This window comes from Sarcophilus harrisii, chromosome 2 (assembly GCF_902635505.1).
Source record: "Sarcophilus harrisii chromosome 2, mSarHar1.11, whole genome shotgun sequence".
Classification (NCBI taxonomy): domain Eukaryota; kingdom Metazoa; phylum Chordata; class Mammalia; order Dasyuromorphia; family Dasyuridae; genus Sarcophilus; species Sarcophilus harrisii.
In genome coordinates, this window is record NC_045427.1 from 617,404,650 (window position 1) to 617,414,123 (window position 9,474).

Here is a 9,474-nt window from a genome sequence, read left to right on the forward strand (position 1 = left end):
GCCCTGCCCGCGGCTAGTAGCCTCCTCATCCCGAGCCGGGCCCGGCAGGTCCTCCCTCTCCTCCTCCCACGGCTTATCCGCCCCCCGCCCCACTCCCCGTGGGCACGTCCTGACGCTGCGCCGCCCTGCCCGCGGCTAGTAGCCGCCTCATCCGAGCCGGGCCCGGCAGGTCCTCCCTCACCCTCCTCCCACGGCTTATCCGCCCGCCCGTGGGCACGTCCTGACGCTGCGCCGCCCTGCCCGCGGCTAGTAGCCTCCTCATCCCGAGCCGGGCCCAGCCGCCCAGCCCTGTGTCACCCTGTGCAAGACACCCCCCTTGTGCCCCATCTGGCGCCGGGCTGGGGGTGCGGGAGGAGGACCCTCCCCTGGGTCCGAAGAGCAGGTGAAAGGAGGAAAGTGTAAAACCAGACTCCCCTCTCCCCTCCCACCAACGCCCTCTCACCCCTGCCGCAGCAGCGCGCTGGGCCGGCGGAGCCGGTCACCCCCACGGGCCTCGGCTGCCGTCTGAGAAATGGGCTTTCCTGCCCGGCCGACCCTTCGTGGGCTTCCGCCACCACCACGTGCGGGACTGGCCAAGTCCGTCCTCTGAGTCACCAGAGCCGCGAGGGTGGGGGCCGCTGCCCTCGCTTGTCTCCCAGAATCCCTCCGGCCCCGCTCGTGTCCCCTCCTTGGCCCGTCCCTCCTCGGGGAGTCATCCCTCTCCCAAGTTAGGCTGCGCGGGGAGGAGGCTCGCTCGGCCCTCTCAGGCGGAGGCAAAGGCTTCTCCGGGCTGAGGTGACGCAGCGGCCCCGCGGCTTCTGTGTGTGGCACAGTGCCTGGCCCCCGTGGGAGGGTCTCCTGGGGGGCCACAAGAGCCAGAGAAAGGCTCCGCCTCCTGGTACCCAGACAGCTTCCCATGCTCAGACCCTGTTCTGCTGGAACTGAAATTCTGTCTTCCCAGGACAGACTTTCTTTTCACAAACCCCTGGCTTAGGGATCAGAAGGCGGAGATATGAACTTTTATTCCATCATTTTCTGGGTACGTGCCCTGGGTCAGACCAATTTCCTCATTTATCAAATGGGTCTGATAAAATGAGGTTGCTCTAATTTAAAATTTAAAATTCTCCCTTTGTTTTTTTCTTATTAATAAGGCTACATCTTCTCTCCCTCCCATCCCCACCCACTGAACAATAAAGAAAAAGAAAATTTTCATGACATATATGCGTGATTAAACAAAACAAATTCCCACACTGGAATCCAAAAATCAATGTCTCATTCTGCAGTTCAAGGCCATCCCCTTCTCTGGCAAGGGGCGCTACATCATCCCAGTTCTTCAAGTTCAAAGGGCTATTTTCTTAGGAGAAAAGATGTGAAGATGTTTCTTGAGTTTTAAGTTCCTATGCAAATAGCCAAGACAAGCATCCCATTCATCAGCAATAACAATATTTTTATTGTCATGTAAAAATTCATGTTTGGGTTTTATTTGCCAGAGAGCCTGAGGTAGGGGTTAAAAATAGACCTGGACCATTCCCTTGGGGGACTAACAAGGCTGAAATAATGGGCCAGCACCCTTCTATTTTTAATTTTTTTTCTTTTTAAAAATTTTATTAAAGCTTTTTATTTACAAAACATATGCGTGTAATTTTTCAACATTGATCCTTGCAAAAGTTTCTGTTCCAAATTTTCCGCTCCACCCTACCCTCTCCCCTAGACGACAGGTAGTCCAATACATGTTAAATATGTTAAAATATATGTTAAATCCAATATATGTATACATATTTATACAGTTATTTTGCTGCACAAGAAAAATTGGATCAAGAAGAAAAAAAATTGGGAAAGAAAACAAATTGCAAGCAAACAACAGAAAGAGTGAGAATGCTATTGTGATCCACACTCAGTTCCCACAGTCTTCTCACTAGGCGTAGATGGCTTTCTTCATCACTGAACAATTGGAACTGGCCTCAATCATCTCATTGTTCAAGAGAGCCGCGTCCATCACAACTGATCTTGCCATGTATAATGATCTCCAGGTTCAGCTCATTTCACTCAGCATCAGTTCATGTCTCTCCAGGCCTCTCTGAAATCCTCCTGCTGGTTGTTTCTTACCGAACAATAATATTCCATAACATTCATATACCACAATTTATTCAGCCATTCCCCAATGGATGGGCTTCCACTCAGTTTCCAGTTTCTTGCTACTACAAAAAGGGCTGCCACAAACATTCTTGCTCATATGGGTCCCCTTCCCTCCTTTAAGATCTCTTTGGGATATAGACCCAGGAGAAACACTGCGGCCATCACCCTTTTAGAGATGACCTGCCAAGTTTTAACTTATTCACGCTTTTTCACCCAGAGTATATTTTGGGGTTGGGAGCAAGTGGGGAAGGCTGGTAGAGTATGCTCCCCTTGCCCAGAGCTTGCTCTGCAATACGAAGCACGATGCCAAGAGGGACAGCCAGGGGGCACTCTAGGAGAGCATCCAACAGTGTTTATTAGTGATTAATACTTGTCAATCCCTGTGTTTGATTTGGGAATACAGAGATAGAAGGCAGGATGGCTGGATGGCTGACGGTGTCCTTAGCAGAAGTGTAGAGGAAGGACAGTTTGGGAGTGATCTATCATGAGCTCCATTTTGGACATATGGAATTTGAAATGGTGATGGGTGGTCTAGCTGTGGTCACCTTACATTCATAAACGTACAGTTGCAAGGAACCTTAGACACAATTTAGTCCAACTCCTGTTGTATAAATGAAAGAAACTGAGGCCTATGGAGTTAAAATGATGGACCCAAGATCACATAGTAAATACAAGAGGTAAGATTTGAACCCAGGTCTTTTGAATCTGGAGTTGATGTGTTCTCCACTGTACCAGTCTTCCTCCCCACTATAACTGGCAATGTGGGACTGAGGCTCAGGAGACAGATGAGAGCTGAACAAAGAGATCTGAGAGTTATCTGCATGGAGATAATAATTGAGCCCACGGGAGTTGATGAGGTCATCAAGAGAAAGAGAAAGTGTGTATAAAGAGAGAAGAGAAAAGGGCAGAAGGCAGAATCCTCAGGGACACTGGAGCTTGTCAGTGGCAGATGGATGATGGTACCACAAAGGCGATTAAGAAGGAACCCTTAAACAGGTAGGAGAAAATAAATACAGAGCAGATTCCAAAAGCCAAGAGAGGAAAGGATCCAGGAGGAGGGGAAGGGCACTGACTATGTCAGAAGCTGCAGAAGTCAAATAAAATGAGAACCAGAGTTAAGGCTTAAGAGAGCATCGGTACTGACTGTAACAATGTAAATTGGACAACCCTCCAAAAAGATGGAATTCTGTGACCAACAGAGTTTCCAAAAAATGATGAGAAAATATATCACCCTTTGGAAAGGTGAAGGATTGTGGCTGGAACATGTTTACTATCGATGTAGCTTCCTGTATTGTTAATTTTGGTGAATTCTTTTTTTTTTTCTTTTGTACTTTGTTATAAAATATGGCTCTGTGGAGAAAGGGTGAAAAGGGAGGGACATATTTGGAAATGAAGGTGATACTTAAAAAAAAGATGGCAACAAAAAATAAAACTTTAAAGAGACAATTTTTGTTGAAGAATGGGATCTGAAGCCAGATTATAAGGCAGTTGACAAGTCACTAGGAGTGGGAAATAATAATTGCAGCAAAGAGTTTGACTATGAAAGGGAATAGAGACAGATGAGTAAAGCTTGAGAGGAGGACAAGGTCAAGTGACAAAATATTAAGGATGGGATGGAGGGACCTAAGATTCTTTGTAGGTGGTAAGAAAGGAGCCAGTGGATGTGTGTGTGTGTGTGTGTGTGTGTGTGTGTGTGTGTGTGTGTGTGTGTGAGAGAGAGAGAGAGAGAGAGAGAGAGAGAGAGAGAGAGAGAAATCAAGGTGGCAAGCTCCCGGTGGAGATGCAAGGGATAGAACCAAGAGCAAAAGTAAGGGAGCTCTCTACTTCTCAAATGATAATGGGGAATAGGTTAAAAAGATCTTAAGGCATGATTAGGGAGAAATTTGGAAGTCTTGTAGAGATTGGGTCATTTGCAGAGAGGAAGAGGAGTCATTATTGTGGATTTGGGGAAGGAAAGGAAAATGGAATAGTTGCTGTAATGAGCTTTAGAAGGAGACAATCATGGAAGAACCAAAAAAATTGCATTTACAAAGAGTGGGAGGCAGAAAAGAATAGATAACATATATTTGTAATAGACCTGGTAGACACTATAGTGTGGCATTCTCCAGCAGCATGCAAGTATGAGTAGAAAAGATGGATGATGGCAATGGTGACCTAGAGGCAAAATTTCTCAAGATGTGATTGGCATTAGAACAAACAGAAGAGGGGATTTTAGATTTAGTGCTAGAAGGAGCATTAGAAGTCTTCTGGGCTGGAAGTACTTCGGTACAGATTAATTAAATGACCTACCTAAGATCATTCAGAATTAAGATTTGAACCCAGACCTCTGGCTCCAAAATCAGGATTCTTATTTCTATTTTATATATGTGAGAGGCAGCAAGTTATAGATGACTCATCAGCCTCAGATGAGAAAAACCTGAGTTCAAGTCACACAAATTGGGTAACTTCCAAACGTTCTAGACCTGAGTGTCAAATATGGGCTGCTGGCCCTGTGTGACCAAAATACTTGAATATGGTGAGAGCCTGATTAAAATATAATTTTTTCATTTTAATTAGAAAATATTTAACAAAATAAGTAAAAATACAATAAAACATTGATAATATTGGATTTTAAAACTGTCAATATGTGGCCTGCAGGGATAGTTCTACTTAACACTATTGATCTAGGCAACTCTTTAAAACTATAAGCTCCAGTTGACAAATGGACAAGGTACAAGAGATGACAAACATTTATTAAGCATTCACTGTGTGCCAGGTACTGTGCTTAGTTCTGGGGATGCAAATAAATAGAAAGATAATCCTTAGTCTCAAGGAGGTTACATTCTAATGGCAGAAGACACATGCAAGAAGACTCTGAAAAGCTGAGCTGAGCCAGGCAAGAAGGAAACCTGGTGGGGACACTCAGATCAGAGCACAGCCAGAAGGGAAATGAAACATGGCAGATCTGAGCTGCTTTCCAAAATGGAAGCCTTGGAAGGAACCCACCATGGTGGAGAGAAGTTCCAGGATGAGAACGCAACTATTAGGGCAGCGACATTCAGAGAGTCAGAATCAGAGTAATGAAGGAATGGAGGAGTGAAAAATTATGAAGAGCTTGGTGCGTGCCAGGTGCTAAGCATTAGGAACATAAATAGAGAAGCAAGATAGCTCTTTCCTTCAAAAGGTTCACATTTTGAGGGGAGACTACTCATATAGGAAAATTCAGATGTAAAGGTCTAATGGATCTTGGGGCATGGGAACAAATCAAACGATAATGCATTTACTTTTATTTCCACTGACAAAAAATTACCCCAGATCTTGAATCATGTAATAACTTCTATTATGAAAACAAAAAAAAATTGGGGGGGGGATAGAACTTCATTAATTGTGACTACTAAGGAGACAAGAGCTCAGCTCTCAGCTTTTCAGCTCCTTCTCTCTTTACAATGTTAACTCCTTGATGCTAAGGACTATCTTTCTATTAATTTGCATCCCCAGAGCAAAGGACAGTGCCTGGCACATAGTGAACACTTAACAAATGTTTGTTACTTCTTGTTACCTTATTCATTTGTCAACTGTAGCTTATAGTTTTGGAGAGTTACCTAGTTCAATGGGGATAGATAAATAATAGATGAATATTATTATTAATAATTGTTAGAATCCTAGTATTAACTCAATAGAATTGATACAATGCTTATTGGTTCACACATTAGAGCAAATCGTTACAAAGTGTTAAGTTATTAGAGTTGATAGAGACAATAATTATCTAATTTAGCATGGTTCAGTATGATTGATCCTACAAGATGTTATGGGCCAGAACCTGAAACAAGGTACTAAGTGGAATTGAGGAGACAGTGGTTAAATCTAGTTTAGAACTGATTTAATCCTACAACAAATAATGGTTTCCCAGTGATATAATGATTGGTGTGTACTCAGTGCACAGAATATAAGCAAGAAGCTCTCAGGGCCACAGGGCACTCTGGGAGATACAGAAGCCCACAAGCCCTCTCTTGGAGGCGAAGTCTGATTCATTCCATTTTTCACCTTTGTGCTGGCTGGAGGCTGAAGGACAAACCTTTGGATTTGGAGACATTCGGAGGGAGCTCTTAGAACCAAGAAGAGAGATAAGTCTCTATTAAAGCTAACGGGCCCAAGGAAAGAGACAAGACTTGGAAGGAGAAAATAAACTTTTGGATTTTATCAGCTGGCTGCATTTGAAGTGATTATTACTTGGAACAGGCTGTCTCCAGAAAAACCTCCCCAAGAAACCTGCTCCCACAGAGAACCATCATATATTTTAGAAAAGAACAAGAACACCACAAATAATAATATTAATAATTATATAGACAGCTAGAAGAGACAGAAAGTTCATGGGAGATAAAGTGGATAATTTTTATCATATGAGATTAAAATATTCTCCATAAACAAAACCAATGCAACTAAACTTATTTTGCCAATAACATTTTATTTTTCCAACTTTTTCCAATAGTGTTTTATTTTTCCAACTACATGTAAAGATATTTTTCAACATTTATTTATTTATTTATTTTTGCTGAGGCAGTTGGGGTTAAGTGAGTTGCCCAGGATCACACAGCCAGGAAGTGTTTAGTGTCTGAGACCAGATTTGAATTCAGATCCTCCTGACTTCAGGACTGGTGCTCTATCCACTGTGCCACTTAGCTGCCCCTCAATATTTATTTTTGTAAAACTTTGTGTTCCAAATTTTTCTTCTTTCCTCCCTCCCCTCCCCTCCTTCCCAAGACAGCAAGCAATCTAATATAGGTTTAATATATGCAATTCTTTTAAAAATATTTTCATATTTGTCATGTTGTACAAGAAAAATCAAATCAAAAGGGAAAAAACAAAAAACAAGCAAATACAGCAACAAAAAAGGTGAAAATACTATGCTTTGATCTACATTTTGTCTCTGTGGGTCTCTCTCTGAATGTATATGACATTTTCCATCCCAAAACCATAGGAATTACCTCGAATCACCATCACTTTGTTAAAAGAACCAAGTCCATCACAGTTGATCATCACATAATCTTGTTAGTGTGTACAATGTTCTCTTGGTTCTACTCATTTCACACAGCATCAATTCAGGCTTTTCTAAAATCAGCCTGTTCACAATTTCTTATAAAACAATAATATACCATACATTCAGCCATTCCCCAATTGATGGGCATCTACTCACTTTCCAGATCCTTATCACTACAAAAAGAATTGTTACAAACATTTTTTGCACATGTTGGTCCTTTTCCCTCTTTTATGATCTCTTTGGGATACAGACCCATTAGAGATAGGGCTGACTCAAAGAGTATGTTAGAAGAAAAAAATTTTTCAACAAATTTCTTTAATAACAGTATCATTTCTAAAATATACAAGGAATCAAGCCAGATTTATAAGAATTATAGCCATTTCCCAATTGACAAATGGTTAAGGTATATAAGCAGGTAGGTTTCAGAGGAGGACAGTAAAGCTATCAATAATTATATGAAAATGCTATAAATTGCTAATAATTAGAGAAATGCAAATCACAACAACCCTGAGTTACCACCTCATGCATCAGATTGACTAAAATGACTAAGATGACAAGAAAGGAAAATGGCAAATCATGGAGAGACATTAGTATGCTCATACACAGTGGATATATCTGTAAACTAGTCTAGTCATTCTGGAAAACAATTTGGAACTATGCCCCAAAAGACTACTAACTTTGGCCCAGAAATACCTACTAGGGCTATATCCTAAAGAGATCAAAGAAAGAAGAAAAGAACACATGTACAAAAACATTAATAGTTGCTCTTTTTTGTGGTAGCAATGAATTAGAAACTGAGGGGATGCCCATCATTTGGGGAATGACTGAACAAGTTTTGGTAAATAAATATATGAAATACACTTGTATTAGAAGAAATAATGAAGGTGGTGATTTCAGAAAAACTTGGGAAGACTTGTTTGAACTGATGCAGAATTAAGTGAGCAGAACCAGGAGAACAACTCATATAGTAATAACATTGGAAAGATGAGCAATTATGAAAGACTTAGGAACTCTGATTAACACTATGACCAACCACTAGGAATCATGACAAAATGTGCTATCTATCTCCAGATAGAATGCTCATCAGTTCAGAGTGCTGATGAAGCATATGTTTTTCTTTTTCTTTTCCTCCCTGCCTCCCTTCCTCTTTCTTTCAGTAGATAATTAGGAAATTTGTTTTGCATGAGTATACATACTTGTGTTTTGTTTTACTTCCCTTTTCATTGGGTAAGGGAGGGAGAGAATTTGGAACAAAAAGAAGGAAGGATGGAAGGAAGGAAGGAAGGAAGGAAGGAAGGAAGGAAGGAAGGAAGGAAGGGAAGAAGGAAGGAAAGAAGGAAGGAAGGAAAGAAGGAAGGAGAAAAGTAAGAAAGGGAGGGAGGGAAAGGAAAAGGTAGGTAAGAAAAGAAGGGGGAAAGAAGAAGAAGGAGGAAGAGAGGAAAGTTACATTTCATTAATTGTATAGTCCTGGGATGAGACCTATGTGCAGGCTGGATTGCTGCTATTCTTGGGTTCTTGGGCAGTTACTGTCAGTGTCTGAGGGAAGATGGGAGTCAAGTGGGGGGGGGGTCTTATTTCCATGCTATTTACTGCATCTGGTCTCTCCCTCAGGGTGACTTCAACTAAACTGGCTTGCCACTTGGTGGGAAGAAAATTACAACCCATATTGGTATAGGCAGTTTCTGAACCTGGGAGTTCCCTACCAGTCAGTCACTCAATAAGCATTTATTAAAGGCTTACTACATGCCAGAAACTGTTAGTCCTAGAGATTAAAAGAAAAGCAAAAACCAGTCTTTACCCTTCTGGGGGACCAAACATGCAAACAACTAGAAACAAAAAGGTGTAGTGCAATAGAAAGGCAATCTCAGAGGGAAGGTCCAGTAACTGTTAGGGGAGGTGGGAAAGGACTCCCTTAGAATCATTGCAATAAGTGGAGTAGTACCAGACAGGATACTTGTAGAAGGCTGGCCCTCACAAAGAAAAAGTCCTTATTTACGTGATAGGCAAAGGAGGGAGATAGTGGGGAAGATGTTTGAGTGATATTAGGTGAGGAGGTAGGAAAAAGAAGGAGTTCTTTATAAGTGGCCTCCATTTTTATTTTTTCAGATCCTGTGCTTGTGGAATGGATTGGTAAACTAAAATGTACAACTTTATATGTTTTATGATACGATATCACCTTAAGGCTTACTAAGTACTTGTTTCACAGAGATATGTACAGTAATACCAGTGTGATCATCTCATTTTCCATTGAGAAAAAACAAGCTTAAGTATGATTTGCTTGGAATCACACATCTACTGAGTGTTAAAGATGAGACGTGAAACCAGGTTTCCTGAGACTGCTC